We start from the raw sequence: 16186 nt of genomic DNA, 5'->3' as shown, positions 1-16186 counted from the left end.
ACCTAATGCCAAGTTCTGATTCAAGCTTGTCGTCTTGTATTACCACAACACATAACATGGTGCCAGAAGACTTGGGCTTGCATTTTTTTCATGAGCGGCTGTATGTTGTGAGTATTTTCGAACGGCACCGTTGTGCTAGCACGGTACTTTTTTTTTTCACAATATGGCGGACGGCTTCAGATGACCCGACACGCTTATGTTCGATTGCAACATTGCGGAGAACTGGTGCATATTTCAGCAGGAGTACGACATTTTAATCGCTGCGGCACACTCGGACAAGCCAGCACTTACACGAGCCTACATTCTTTTGAACCTGGCCGGACCCGAAGCCATCGAGCGTGAAAGGTGAGTGAAGATATCCACGAGCGACGTGTCCTCATCCCTGCGGAGCCCAAGGAGGACCCAGAACGTCTCAAGAGAAAGTTTAGGGAAATGTGCAACCCTCAAACAAATTTAACGATGGCTGGTGAGACCATTGAATCCTATGTAAGCGATTTAAGAAATCAAAGCTAAGAGCTGCAACTTTGGAGAGCTTTGTAAAGAACTTATCAGAGACATAAATAACGACTAACTCAGAAAAAGTTTGTTACGTGACAATGGGCTGACTCTAGTTTAGGCTGTTACAATTTGTCAAATCCATGAGGTGACAGAATAGCACAAAAGACGCTAAAGTCCCCTCTTAGTTAACTTACAAATGTGGATGCTATACAAAACAAAATTGTGAGAAGGACAGACTATGACAAGGCCAAGTTAAACAGCGAACCAAACACTTCAAAGTTCGTCACTAACAATTGCAGTGGTAGTCAAATGGCAAAAATAAATAAATGTCCAGCTTTTGGCCAACAATGCAATGCATGTAAGAAAATGAACCACTTTAGAAAGTGCTGCAAATCCAAACCTCAGTGTAATCGGCAAAGACAGAGAAAGTCAGTCCACCAGGTGGATTTGGATCAAACAAAGAACGGCGACAGTGAAACCAATGTAAATGGAATAACAATGGAGACAACAGGAGATTCAGCTTTTGCGCAAACACAGAAAAAATAAGATGCTTTCACGACCTTACAGATTAATGACAATTTCAGTTGAAATTAAAGTGCGAGATGCAATGTCTTCTCTACAAAGACTTTCGAAAAAATTAAGAGATGAAAGATCATAGCCATGCAGTAAACCAACTAACATTGTTGCATATGGTCAAACTGTAGGATTTGTTGACTTATGCTATACTATTCTAAATTGATCGTAGGTGTAAATGTGAGTGCGAATGGTTGTTTGTTTATATGTGCCCTGCGATTGGCCGGCAACCAGTTCAGGGTGTACCCCGCCTCCTGCCCGCAGTTAGCTCAGATAGGCTCCAGCACGCCCGCCACCCTAGTGAGGATAAGCGGTACAGAAAATGGATGTATGGACGAAAATGTTCTGCCACCGCTTGGACTGAATGCTTCGCTACAAATTGGACTCGTCTCTATCAGCAAAGACATCCATCAAGTGAATGTCTCCATGATTCAAGATTTCACTCAGCAAATCAAAGGGGAATATAGTGACCTTTTTACAAATGAGATAGGGAAGCTACCAGTCACTTATTCAATGACACTTGACCCAGAGGTGAGACCGGTAGTATGCTCTGCACACCGCATTCCTATCGCACTGAGAGACCAAACTGGACAAAATGCAGGAGTTAGGTGTCATCACACCGGTCTCAGAGCCCACTGACTGGGTATCCTCTATGGTCGCCACCAACAAAAAGGACAAAAAGGAAATCAGGATTTGTATCAATCCTAAGGACTTAAACAAATCTTTGAAAAGACAACATCCCCCAATGCACATAGTAGATGAGGTTACATCACAAATGTCTCACGCTACAGTGTTCTCTGTCCTTGATGCTTAGAACCCGTTCTGCCAGATATCCTGGATTACAAATCCTCAATAATAACTGAAGCTGTTTTTGTCGCAATGGGTTCAGAAGCTGTTTTTGTCGCAATGGGTTCCTGCGAATGTCGTTTGGAATCAACTGTGCCAGTGAGATATTCCAGCGCTCAATGGAGCAGGTCCTCACTGGATACCCCTGTGCAATTATTATACTCGTTGGAGGCAAGGACATGCAGGTGCAAGATGCAAACCGGAGAAAAGTACTCAACAGAGTCAGAGAGGTCAAGTTGAGACTCGACCCCATCAAATGCAAGTTCAGGCTGAACCAGGTCAGTTATCTTGATCATGTTGTTACTGTTCAGGGTTTAAAAGCTGACCCATCTATGACAAAAGAAATCAGCGACAGGCCAGTGACAACCGATGTCCCAGGTACAGATTTCTTGGTACGGTAAACAGCCTTGAGAAATTGATCCCCAATTTCAGTGAAATCTCTACTCCACCCCGACAACTCACTGAAAGACACAGTGTACATGGCACGAACTGCAGCAGTGTGTTTTCGAAACTCTAAAAGAGCACATGTCCGACCACTCAGTACTTTCCTACTATGATGTTCACAAACCTGTCACATTTACTTGTGATTTGGACTTGGTGCAGCGTGCCTGCATGAAGGCAAGCCTGTAGCCTAGGCCTCGCGGACCCTCACGGGTACAGGAACTCGATATGCCGAAATAGAAAAAGAACTATTAGTAGTGCTGTTTGCGTGTTGGAAATTTCACGATTAAATCTATGGCAGACCAATTACTATCGAGACTAACCACCAACCTCTTGTGACGATTATCAAAAAGCCCATCCCTCCAGCCCCAGCTAGACTACTACACATGATGCTAAGGCTTAAAAAATACATTGATCTCGAGTACAAGAGCGGAAAACAAATGCATTTAGCTGACACATTGTCAAAGGCTCCCTGCCACATCAAAATTCAACTCGCGGATGAAGTGGGTGATTTTGATGTGATGTCAGTCTGCTACGTGTCATCTGCCCGTTTGCAAGAACTAAGAGAACACACTGTCACTGATCCAACTCTCCACATGCTCACCAACTCAATCAGGTGTGGCTGGCCAGAGAAATTGCACAGTCTCTCACATACAGTGTGTGCTTTTTTTCTTTTCTGGGCTGAACTGACTGTTGAAGTGGGCATTGTTGTGAAAGTTAAAAAAAAATGTATATCTCTGTCCTTACAAGAAATGTACACATGCATTCTTCACAGGGGACATCCTGGTGAGAGAGGCATTGTTCTTTGGTCGACAATGACAAAAGACATTGATGAGGAAGTGCAGGCGGGTTCAGTGTGCAACAGTACAAAACCACACCAACAGAAAAAGCCGCTTCACCTACACCCTGTTCCAGAGCTCCCTCTTCGATTGGCACTGGTACTTGTTGATTCATTCTCGGGCTGGTTTGAGATTGACCTACTATGCGATTTAACATCTGCTACAATCATTGATAAACTGAAACGTAATTTCTCCGTGAACGGAGCACCTCACACTCTCATTTACGGATAAACTGCATTCTTCCAAGCCGCACCGCTGTGCGAGATGGCCACCAAAGGACGCCTGCCGTATGTCAGCTTGACCTTTAACTAATTGGCAGCTTCCTTTCGAATCTGGATTCCAGACATCAAAGACCCTTATGATGTGCAGAACTGACCAAAAGGTTGAACAATCTCAACCACTGGGAACATTACTTGGAACGCAGATGACACCAGCTGGCGTTTAAGAGTTACTGCAATGTGTGGACTCTCATTCGAACTTTCTTTAACTGAAGATAAATGTCGGTTTTGATATTTCACGAACTCTGCAGAAATATTCCAAATATATGCCTAGGCGTCTGTGTCATGTCAGCCGCAAGACTTTGATAATGGTTCGTCTTGATTTGAAACCAACCAGTACAAAATGTTAGATTGGACAATAAGCAGTTGATGTGCCATGACTAGAGTTTAAACAATCATTCTACAGTGGGTACAGAAAGTATTCAGACCCCCTTAAATTTTTCACTTTTTGTTACATTGCAGCCATTTGCTAAAATCATTTCATTTTTTTTACTCATTAATGTACACACAGCACCCCATATTGACAGAAAAAAACAGAATAGTTGAAATTTTTGCAGCTTTATTGAAAAAGAAAAACTGAAATATCACACAGCCGTAAGTATTCAGACCCTTTGTTCAGTATTTAGTAGAAGCACCCTTTTGAGCTCATACAGCCATGAGTCTTTTTGGGATTGATTTTTCACACCTGGATTTGGGAGATCCTCTGCCATTCCTCCTTACAGATCATCTCCAGTTCTGTCCGGTTGGATGATGAACATTGGTGGACAGCCATTTTCAGGTCTCTCCAGAGATGCTCAATTGGGTTTAAGTCAGGGCTCTGGCTGGGCCATTCAAGAACAGTCACGGAGTTGTTTTGAAGCCACTCCTTTGTTATTTTAGCTGTGTGCTTAGGATCATGGTCTTGTTGGAAGGTGACCATTCGGCCCAGTCTGAGGTCCTGAGCACTCTGGAGAAGGTTTTCGTCCAGGATATCCCTGTACTTGGCCACATTCATCTTTCCTTCGATTGCAACCAGTCTCCCTGTCCCTGCAGCTGAAAAACACCCCCACAGCATGATGCTGCCACTACCATGCTTCACTGTTAGGACTGTATTGGACAGGTGATGAGCAGTGCCTGGTTTTCTCCACACATACCGCTTAGAATTAAGGCCCAAAATCTATCTTGGTCTCATCAGACCAGAGAATCTTATTTCTCACCATCTCGGAGTGCTTCAGGTGTTTTTTTAGCAAACTCCAAACTTTTTTTCCTACTCCCCAGTGCATAGTAACCATAATAGAGTAACCATAATAGAGTCGTAGGTATATACAAGGAAATGCGGACATCTTGTCTGCGCCGCTTCGCCGCTGCATCGTGGCGGTTGCGAGAATTTGTTTTCTTGCTGGTGGAGGAGGTCCCGATGGCCTAGGAAAAATAGTTGGCACCGCAGCTGGTTTCAGCCTCTGCCTAACTACACCTGTGTATCCAATGCTTTCTCAAAAGACGTCGGTTCGAAGTGATCGGCATAGAGTTTGGAATGCTTGCTAGGACCCCATAACTGACCACGTTTCTTCCCCTGGCAAGTGACTTTCACTATCCACTGGTCACGTATTCCTTCTTCACTTGGAAAGCCCAAGAAAAAAACTCTGGCCGCTGCCTGAACCATTTGTACAACCAAATGCCACACAATAAACCATCGTGACATCATTAAATCATACGACAACAAATATACTAGGACAGGAACAACAGCATGGAACAATAGCACACAATGCCGAATGAACAGGCTGTTTGGCTTGTGTGACGCCACAGCGCCAGAAAGAGACGACGAACAAAAGGCCAGGACCAAATTGTCTCTGTCGTCTTTTAAATTTGGCAGACCATTGAAATTAAGGAGTTGTTGTGAGATGCATGATATCCATCCATTTTCTGAGCCGCTTCTCCTCACTAGGGTCGCGGGCGTGCTGGAGCCTATCCCAGCTATCATCGGGCAGGAGGCGGGGTACACCCTGAACTGGTTGCCAGCCAATCGCAGGGCACATACAAACAAACAACCATTCACACTCACATTCACACCTACGGGCAATTTAGAGTCGTCAATTAACCTACCACCCATGTTTTTGGGATGTGGGAGGAAACCGGAGTGCCGGAGAAAACCTACGCAAGCTCGGGGAAAACATGCAAACTCCACACAGGCGGGGCCGGGGATTGAACCGCGGTCCTCAGAACTGTGAGGCAGACTAACCAGTCCCACACCGTGCGAGATGCATGGTATTTTGTACTAATTCTTTACTATGTTCAGACAAAGAGGAGTTGTGAGGAGCCCTCCACCGTTGAGCCACTCCCAGGCACCACCCAAGTTGCCGAATGTCATGCATTAATGAATGCTAGTTTTCTTGCAAAGGGAGGCTGCCGACGCAGAGGGGGAGCAAGTCAGGGTTGTTCCTTGGTTGTAAATATGTAAATAATCTGTGGTGGTCACAATGGCGGCCGCATTGTGGTTTTGATCATGTGTTTTATTTATCCACGTTGGTGGATGTTTAGAAAAGTTTAAGAAAATAAAAATACATACACAAAACTAGAGGATATGAGTAGGAACAGGTTATTAAATTAGCATAGTGAAATAAATTTTTTTTCCATTTGATTAAAATCCAGTGTAGTTGGATTTTCGCGTAAACCTGAAACTACTGTTTCGGCATGTCAGTAAAAGTGTAATTTTAATAGGATATACACCCATCAGTTTCTCTTAAATAAGTGCTGTCCCACTAACCTTTGTGCCAGTGAATCTGCTTTATGAGTTACAGGTGACAGTGTGGTGTAGAAAATCTTCAACAGATGTCATATTCCCAAATGGTAAGGTCGGCTGCTGCTTGCTGCAGGTGGCCGCAGAGGAGGGTCTGGTTGAGATCTTACCACGGTACTGTGATGTGGTGAGGTAAGTTAACCAATTTCGACACATTTTCATGAAAAACACGCTGACAAATGGCTACCATGTTCTTAATCTCTGGTCATACACACCACCACACGGCCCCGTGCACGCCACATAAACTTACTTAATTCAAGTAATAAAATCACATATGATCTAGGAATTGGAAATGAATTGTGGTCTGCTGGAAATGAGCGATGGGCCATTGCAGGACACACCTGTGGAGGATTTTATGGAGTCATTTTCACCTTGATGTGTCTGAAAACAAAAGGTATGATGAGTGCTGTGTGTGTGTTTCACTTTGAATGTGTACAAAGGCCAATGAAGAAGACAGTGTGTTGCTCCTGTTGGAGTGTGTCGCCTTTTCTTCGGAAAAGTTGAGCAGGTAAGGTATCCTTAATTTAGTGAAATAGAATTGTGTTGCATTTATGTGTGCGTATCACCCTTCCACATGAGCTAAATAGTATGGTGTGTTTTAATGTGGCATTGCAAACATTGCCGATTGTTAACTTTTATACTTGTAATAATGTGAACAAGTTACTGATGTCATTGGGTTTGTCAGTTTTGTCCTCCTGGGAGTGCTTTGCAGCATTGGTCCAGCGAGCACTCTGAAAATCAGCATGAACAGGAACCACCACTATGCCGCCAAGGGGTCTAATGTTAAACTGGTGTGTAGTACACGCACAGCTTCAAAAAACCACCGCATTCAGACGCATCCGGGAGATGGGCTACAACTGTCGGGTTACTCGGGTCAAGCCACTTCTGAGCCTGAGCCAATGTAGGAAGCGTCTCAACTGGGCCAAGAACAAGGACTGGACTGTTGGCCAGTGGTCCAAGGTCCTCTTTTCCGATTCATTCGGGAATCAAGGTCCAAGGGTTTGGAGGAAGACGGGTGAAGAACTGAACCCAAGCTGCTTGAGCTCCAGTGTGAAATATCCACAGTCAGTCATGATTTGGGGTGCAATGTCCAGTGCAGGTGTTGGTAAACTGCTTTCTTAAATCCAAGGTCACCGCAACAGTCTACCAGAATGTTTTAGAGGACTTCATGATTCCTTCAGCTGAGGATCTGTATGGAGATGCAGATTTCATCTTCCAGCAGGACCTGGCCCCTGCTCATACTGCCAGAAGAACCAAAACCTGGTTTGATGCCCATGCCATCACAGTGTTTGACTGGCCAGGCGGATCTAAACCCCATTGAGAATCTATGGAGTGGAAAATGAGGTGCACCAGACCCAAAAACAAAGAAGAACTTAAAGCAAGCATCAAGGATCAAGGATTTAACGTGACCGTAATTTCTTTCTTTTTTTTCCTACAAAAACTGAGAAGTAAATGGTGATTTCTTCACCGTATTCAAATTTTTTTAATTCCTGATTTTGTGGGTTTTATGAGCTGGAAGATTAAATTATGTAAAAATAAATAAATAAATAAATACTTGAAATTGTTTAAATTGTGGGCCCTGAATCTATAATCTATGAAAGTTTAACTTTTTGAGTGGAATTATGGAAATAAATAAACCGTTATATGATATAAAAATTTTTTTGGAAAGGGTCTGTAGTTTTATAATAGATGCTCTCCTCTCTTGTGTGACAGCACTAAAATGTGACAACTACCACATCTGCTGTTTGACCACCGACAGCATTTTGATTTGCATTTCTCTTTTCTCCACTCCAATATAATCCATCTTTATTTATAGAGCGCTTTAAGAACACTGTTGACCAAAATGCTGAACACAGTAAACAAACAAAAACACAAACACAGGAAAGAACAATACATGTAAATGGGGATGCCATGATCCAATTTCTTTACTTCCGATCCAATACGGATATCGCACCCTTGAGTTTTGGCCGTCCGATCCGATATCAGCAATAATCATACATAATTTACTTATTTTGTAGTATGAAATGTTAGAAAAGGTTTGATCAAGTGAGATTACTCAGAGAATGGGTTACATTAAGTAACTGCACTGTGCGCGTCTTGACTTATTAAGAGACAGTGTAGTGCATGCAATGAGATACGCAGTTACAAAAAAAGTAATTTTTGAGAGTTTGAAAAATATATGCCTGAGTGAGGTTACTGTTATATTGCCCGTTTGTATATGTTTATACAATTTTTGTGTACCAATATTCATTATTTTGATAGCTATAAGTGCCACGAGTTCGATGCTAATTTTCCTTAGCTTGTCAATGGTGTTTTTCATTCACTGTGTGTTAGAGCTTTGAGCTAGAATTTGTAACTCGGTAAGAGCAACACTTGACTACTGTAGTCGTGTTCAACTCAAGGAGCAAGGGGTGGGTTAGAACGAGTTGTGTGAAGTGAGGGCCATCAGAGCCTTGTCGGCTGGCCGAAACACTATCAAAAGCACTCACCTTTAATTACAACTTAACTACATTATTAATTATTATTAATATTTTTATTATTATATGTTTGTTTGGGGTGGGACTCATTCATTCATTCATCTTCCATACCGCTTATCCTCACTAGGGTCACGGGCATGCTGGAGTCTATCCCAGCTGACTCTGGGCGAGAGACGGGGTGCACCCTGAACTGGTCGCCAGCCAATCGCAGGGAACATATCAACAAAACAACCATTCGCACTCACATTCACACCTATGGGCAATTTTGAGTCTTCAGTTAACCTACCATGCATGTTTTTGCGATGTGGAAGGAAACCGGAGTGCCCGGAGAAAACCCACGCAGGCACAGGGAGAACATGCAAACTCCACACTGGACCCTGGAACTTGTGTTTGACACCTATGGTGTAATCGGTGTACCAGGAAATCATGCACTGACAAAAGGTTCCACGATGTTTGGAATACAAAATGCGTACATTTTTTAACTAATATGTAATTAATTAATTGTGATTAATGCATTAAAGTCCCAACCCTAATAATAATATTATTTATAATAATATATATATTTTTTCCAACAGTATTTTGTCTTCATTTCACAGTGTCTTGCCTGCCCAACTTCCAGTCATGTACAGTTCGGTATATGTAGATTATTATTTTTTTTTGTCCAGTCAGATTTCAGCTTCTATGTGTTGCCATGTAAATGCAGTGGTGGGGGGTATATTTCGGATGTGGGCCTTCAGTCAGCAGCCAAGGCCCCAGTTTAATTCGTTCGGTGACCATGCTCTTATTTCAAAACATATTTCCCCATAAAAATGAATGGAAATCCACTTACTGTGTTCCAGTTCCCAATTATCCATCCATCCATTTTCTGAGCCGCTTCTCCTCAATAGCGTCACGGGCGTGCTGGAGCCTATCCCAGCTATCATCGGGCAGGAGGCGGGGTACACTCTTAACTGGTTGCCAGCCAATCGCAGGGCACATACAAACAAACAACCATTCACACTCACATTCACACCTACGGGCAATTTAGAGTTGTCAATTAACCTACCATGCATGTTTTTGGGATGTGGGAGGAAACCGGAGAGCCCGGAGAAAACCCACACAGGCACGGGGAGAACATGCAAACTCCACACAGGCGGGGCCGGGGATTGAACCCCGGTCCTCAGAACTGTGAGGCAGACGCTCTAACCAATTTCACCCTACATGACATTCAGGTCTCTCTTAATAAACCGATATAATATAACCGATCAAGCTGCTTTCAAGTGAATCCTCATCCATCAATTGCTTGCATTTTCTGCAGATCTCCCTAACCGCTCTAGCAATCTCATGTCCACAGCTTCAAATTCTTATAAATACCTGGGTGGCGTGAATGTATTTAATTTTTGTGTAATAATAATTGTTTGCCCTCGTGGCTGCGGTATTTTCCATCGTACTGTATGCTTAGAGGCTGTGCTTGCTTCAAGTACATAACGTGTAACGTGTCATTCTCTTTGTTTTAAAGTTAGTTTTCAAGTAAACTCTAACTCGTAGTGGCAATATACACTTTCAAGCCTCTTTTTTGAAAATTATTTATTATATCAGCCAAAGTGCTGCTTGTTGTCAAGTGACTGGAGCCTCCTGCACTTAGTTTAACTAATCTTGCAGATTTCAGACTGGAGTGGTTCTGGGATAACCAAAGGATTTTTTTTCTTTACATATTTTTTTGAAATCGGGGTAAATGGCAGTCAAAAATTGTGTTCTATTTCCCTCCAGCTCTGGTGACACTAGACCATCCCAGGGCTCCAAGTAAATCATAAATAAAAGTGAAATTAAAATGCATGGCATCTGATTTAATAACAGTGACAAAGGCCAAATGTTTCCATCCATCCATCCATCCATTTTCTGAGCCGCTTCTCCTCACAAGGGTCGCGGGCGTGCTGGAGCCTATCCCAGCTGTCATCGGGCAGGAGGCGGGGTACACCCTGAACTGGTTGCCAGCCAATCGCAGGGCACATAGAAACAAACAACCATTCGCACTCACAGTCATGCCTACGGGCAATTTAGAGTCTCCAATTAATGCATGTTTTTGGGATGTGGGAGGAAACCGGAGTGCCCGGAGAAAACCCACACAGGCACGGGGAGAACATGCAAACTCCACACAGGCGGGGCCGGGGATTGAACCCGGGTCCTCAGAACTGTGAGGCTGACGCTCTAACCAGTCGGCCAACGTGCCGCCCAAATGCTTCCACGTACATAAATTTTTTATTCATTCAAATTTAGCAGGCTTTTAATAAAAATATTTTTGGGCCTCTTAAGCGGGTTAATAACTCTATACCAGTGATTCTCAACAAGTGTGCACATTAGTGTGCTGTGAGCGCTCTTCAGGTGTGCCATGGGAAATTATAAAATTTTATTTAATTGCTCAAAAAATTAGTTATTTACAAGAAATAATGTATCTTTGTTCATCTATTTAAGCCAGTGATGCATAGTGACAGACAGAACAGATAAATGCTCTTCTATTAGATGGCAGGAAGTACATACAGTAATTAATGTATCCACTTTTTGTGACATTTTTGTTATTTTATTTATTTCTCTAAGATATGTATTGTTCTACATTACAATGCCAATGTTCTTTACAATTGAAAGTTAATTGTTCTTGAAAAGGATTTACTTGAATTATTATGACCTATAATCAGATGTCAGATTCGCTATTTTCACCTCCCTATCCGCCTTCGTTATGGCGTTGAGTTAAGGCTGCATTATCCCATCCTCTGATTGGTTGATGAGAACAACAGAGGGTGTCGCTCTGCCGCAAACTCACTCACTCGACTGATTGAGATGTGCAAAGGTGCTTTAAAGACATACTAACGGACATGATTAAAAATTCATTTTCAAAGCAGATTTTTCTAGAAAAATTTGACATTGTGAGGACAGTGCGGCTAGCTTGTTTCAACCCGGAAAAGGGTTTATTCTTTTCACTTAAGTCGCAACAACTTAAGACCCCACTGAAGGCCCAGGTTGAAAATGCACTGTGTACAATGCAACAATGCATGCAATAACAGAGAAAGAGTGAGTGGCATTTTGTCTTATTTGCGATGAATACCAATATGTGACCCTCCAGCACAAAACCGATTGGAAGTTTGTTTTGAGCTAGAGCCCATAAAGCATTGACTAGGTGAAAAAGATCAATTTTCAGATGGGATTCAAATACCAGAAAAATAAGTAAAGATCAGTCCCCAGTTGGAATTGATGCAATTTTCTTAACTTAATGCCTAGATGCTTTTATTGAGCGAGAGCAGTGAAATCTCCATGAGAAAAGTCAGACAAGGACAACAAATCAATGGCACTGATTAGCTGCTGCCGTGCAAAACAAGTACGTCTGTCTGGTATCAACACTTGCGTTTCTCTGCAGCAGCGGATTTAATCCAAATGTACGTTATTACACGCATGTACCAACTAGAGGCCGTAATACAAAACATCCTTGTTGCTCGGCTAATGCTTAAACGTCAGATCCGATCTTTAAACGGACATACAGACCTTTTTTGGAACGTGTTGCAAAGTTAATGATTATTTGCTAAACACAATAAAGTTTATAAGTTTGAACATTAAATATCTTGTCACACTCCTCAGCCTCCCTGGTAAGGTCAATTCAGGGGTGCTGGAGAGGAATGTCCGTCGGGAAGTCGAATCTCAGATTCAGGAGGAGCAGTGTGATTTTCGTCCTGGCCGTGGAACAGTGGACCAGCTCTACACCCACGGCAGGGTCCTTGAGGGTTCATGGGAGTTCGCCCCACCAGTCTGCGTGTTTTGTGGACTTGGAGAAGGCGTTCGACCATATCCGTAAGTCAGACTCGTTTCCGGTGAGGGTTGGACTCCGCTAAGGGTGCCCTTTGTCACCGATTCTGTTCATAACGTTTATGGACAGAATTTCTAGGCGGAGCCGAGGTATAGAGTGGGTCGGGTTTGGTGACCTCAGTGTTCCATCATTGCTTTTTGCAGATGATGCGGTTCTGTTGGCTTCATCAGGCCGTGATCTCCAGCTCTTACTGAAGTGGTTCGCAGCAGAGTGAAATGGCTGGGATGAAAATCAGCACCTCCAAATCTGAGACCATGGTCCTCAGTCGGAAAATGGTGGAGTGCCCTCTCCAGGCCGGGGATGTGATCCTGCTCCAAGTGGAGGAGTGAGGCAGGAATGTAACTGGCGATGGCCAGGCGGATCAGTGCGTCTGCAGTGATGCAGACTTTGTATCGGTCCGTTGTGGTGAAGAAGGAGCTAAGCCGAAAGACGAAGCTCTCAATTTACCGGTCAATCTACGTTCCTAACCTCACCTATCATCACGAGCTGTGGGTCGTGACCGAAAGAACAAGATCCTGGATACAACCGGCCGAAATGCGTTTCCTCTGTAGAGTGTCCTGGCTCTCCCTGAGAGATAGGGTGATAAGCTCGGTCATCTGGGAGGGGCTCAGAGTTGAGGCGCTGCTCCTCCACATAGAGAGGCGCCAGATGAGGTGGCTCGGGCATCTGATTAGGATGCCTCCTGGACGCCTCCCTGGTGATGTGTTCCTCCCACCGGACAAGCTGGAGATACTACGTCTCCCGGCTGGCCTGGGGATGCTTCGGGATCCCCCCCATAAGAGCTGGATGAAGTGGATAAGATAAATCTGGGCGTCCCTGCTAAAGCTACTGCTTAAAAAAAGTTATCACGAACACAACACTAAGATACAGTATGCGAGACAGTCAACAGTCTGGACGAGACTGGCGAGACACAACAAGGGAAGATGCTGGGTGAGGCTGCGATGATGCGCAGCCAATCAACTCATGGGATAAATCCACTCGTGCTCTCATTGGTCGATGTCGCGCCGGGAACCAATCACGTGCCTTGTATGAGAGCCCGTGGCATGTACAGTACAGTACAGGCATGTACAAAGCCTCTGAGTCAACTTATCTCTTTGTTTGGCATGCAGGGAAACCTTCTCTCTTGTGCATCAACATGAAACAACGCGTCTTTCCGCAATATGGTTGCTGATATGGCTGTATTTTTTCATTTTTATTTTTTGATGAATTATTATTTTTTTGATTAATATTTTGGAAAAACTCGCGAAGCACTGAAGCCGCAAAACGTGAAGCGCGAAGTGGCAAGGGAACACTGTATTTAAATTATTATTATTTTTTTTTAAATCAGACATCAAGGAAGACATGCAGGTTTAAAATTTAATTCATTTTCCAATGAAACTTCAGAACCTTATTTTTAAACATTTTTTTAAATTATGTGGACTTTTGTTTGAAAATCCTTTAGTTGGAGACCTGGGAAGGTCCAGTGTCCCCCAGAACTGGAATGGTTCTAGGATAACCAAATAATTATTTAAATTTTTTTCTTTTTTAAAACAGGCACAATGGCAGACATATGAAGGTTATATTCTAATGAAACTTCAGAACCTTCCTGGGGAAATCTTGGGATAATTTACTTTCTCCCAGGAGTGGACTGGTTGTGTGATATCAGAGAGATTATTTTATGTCATTATTTCAAATCCAAAGCATTGATGTCCATGTATTATTTGTTCAGCTTTTATTTTGAAGTTGGTCCACACAGCACGTTGGCGGCATGTTACCGTAATGCCTAGTATGAACATCTTTCCGACTGTAAGATTTCCGTTGTTGAAGTGGCAAATAAATTATTTACCAGTGATACATGCCAGCCAGCTACAAGCATTGTCCGACTTGTCACAATGTCCAGTTTGTCTTGAAAACTCTGCCTTGAAAATTAATTTTTAACCATCATTTCCATCATGTCCGTCCCCTTGCTCAGCCACCAGCTTCACATAATGCAGAGAAATTCCACTCGAGTAGCTCTAAACCAATCAAAGGATGGAACAATTCAAACTCTTGATTTACCGAAATTCTGCCGCCAAAATGTTTTGGCCAAAAATAGCCCAAAAGTGCATTTTCGGTTTCGGACCAAAATACTTTTTTTAACTGAGCTAAAACTTCCGAAATAACATGTCACATGTCATGCATAAAATCTCACATGTTGTAAACTGACGGCTGGCGGACGTGAGTGTGTGTGACTCAGAGTAAAGGATAATTTACTATTACCAAGCAATGCCCTATAAAGCATTGCTGAATATTCAGTTGAACTGACTGGGAATAATTATAAGGGGAATACTTGTCTGCTATTTTGCCCCAGCTACCTACGAGCTACAGCTAATGTGACTAAATACGATGCTGAGCCGCGGAGGCAAACATGTACCTCACATCTGTTCTCAACGCAGCATAAGTCACTCATTATCGCCGCCATGACAGTGAATAAACCTTTCGACAACTATCGTTATCAAAAAAGGACAGGCAGAGGTTAAGACAAGACAGATCGGAACACTATGTAAATCGCTAAGCTATCACATAAAGTCACAAAACACCAAAATAAGTGATTGGGTGGTACAGTACATTTGTCACATTGGTCTGGCTGGAATCGCGTTATATCGTTGAATAGCCACCTCTGAAGAGCAAAATAGCAGGCAAATTAGTAAGTGTTTCTCGAGGGAAATACTGTAAGATACGATGCTAGACAGCCATAACTGGGACGGGTAACCGGAAAAGAATTAGTACGTCACCGCTGCTACGTCACTTGAGAAAATGAACCTATAATTTATACGTACATTAATATAATAAATCTTTATAATATAACTTTTATAGCCCCGCAATGTAGGCAGCAGCAGTAATGGATACAGAAAATACAAAAATAACATGCAAGAGAAGGCATTTGGCTGCAAACACGCCCGCCATTCCAAGGTTGATGCAATTAAAATAACAAATATTGAAGCCATAATTTATTAACAATTACGATTATAGAGTAATGATTATGTTGTTATGTAATGATTATTATGTTGTGAAATTCAACAGTATGGATATTATTTTATTTTTTTTTTTATCCTATTACATAATATACTGCAATAGCTGTCCTACGGTAATGTTTTTGACATTTCTAAAAATTTGGAAATTCAGACAAATTGTTCTGGAAGTTAATTTCTATAGGTTGACAGCTCTGCAGTCATAGCCATTAATGCAATTTTACTAATAATTGGCATAGTTTTATAATAATGGAGGGGGTGGGTGATTTATTTATATTATAATTAATGATTAATTGATTTATAGTTTATTTCGGTGTTTCGGCTTTCTGTTTTGGTGAACGACTGGTTAGAACATCTGCCTCATAGTTCTGAGGACCCGGGTTCAAATCCGGCCACGCCTGTGTGGAGTTTCCATGTTCTCCCCGTGCCTGCGTGGGTTTTCTCCGGGTACTTCGGTTTCTTCCCACATCCCAAAAAAATGCATGGGAAGTTAATTGAAGAGTCTAAATTGCCCGTACGTGCGAATGGTTGTGTATTTGTGCCCTGTGAGTGGCTGGCGACAAGTTCAGGGTGTACCCCACCTCTCGCCCAGAGTCAGCTGGGACAGGCTCCAGTAACCCCGCGAGCCTAGTGAGG

This window comes from Phyllopteryx taeniolatus, unplaced genomic scaffold (genome assembly GCF_024500385.1).
Source record: "Phyllopteryx taeniolatus isolate TA_2022b unplaced genomic scaffold, UOR_Ptae_1.2 contig_24, whole genome shotgun sequence".
NCBI classification, from domain to species: domain Eukaryota; kingdom Metazoa; phylum Chordata; class Actinopteri; order Syngnathiformes; family Syngnathidae; genus Phyllopteryx; species Phyllopteryx taeniolatus.
Note: the sequence above shows the minus strand (reverse complement) of the source record.